Here is a 457-nt window from a genome sequence, read left to right on the forward strand (position 1 = left end):
CCAGTCCATGATCACTTCCAAGATTCCTGGGCAACTGGGGTTTCCTATTTGAGCCCGTTGTGGGATCAGTGCGACCTACTTACCCACATAACGTCAGTTGCATGATGTGTACAGGGGATCCTCCCTTTGGACACCCAGCCCAACACTGGCAGTCAGGGTGCCAGGAGGAGCTGTGCTTCAGTACCAACCACTTCTGAAGCAGCTCGAACCCCTTCATATGCTGCCAATCTCTCTTTTTCAGAGTACAGCGGGCCACAGTTCCTCTGTATCCCCAACTCCAAAACCCTAGGGGTCAACCTCGAGTCTCCCCTGGTGCTTTCTGCCAGAGGCTCCAGGTAGGGCCGTTCTCCCCGGCTGCGGTGTAGAGCACATTTTTTACATCTTGTCCTGCCTGGACTGGCCCCAGGGCTACTGCGTGAACTATCTCCTCTTTAATTTGTTCAAAAGCTTGTCGTTG

The sequence above is a fragment of the Pygoscelis adeliae genome, unplaced genomic scaffold (genome assembly GCF_000699105.1).
Source record: "Pygoscelis adeliae isolate BGI_AS28 unplaced genomic scaffold, ASM69910v1 Scaffold1385, whole genome shotgun sequence".
Taxonomy (NCBI): domain Eukaryota; kingdom Metazoa; phylum Chordata; class Aves; order Sphenisciformes; family Spheniscidae; genus Pygoscelis; species Pygoscelis adeliae.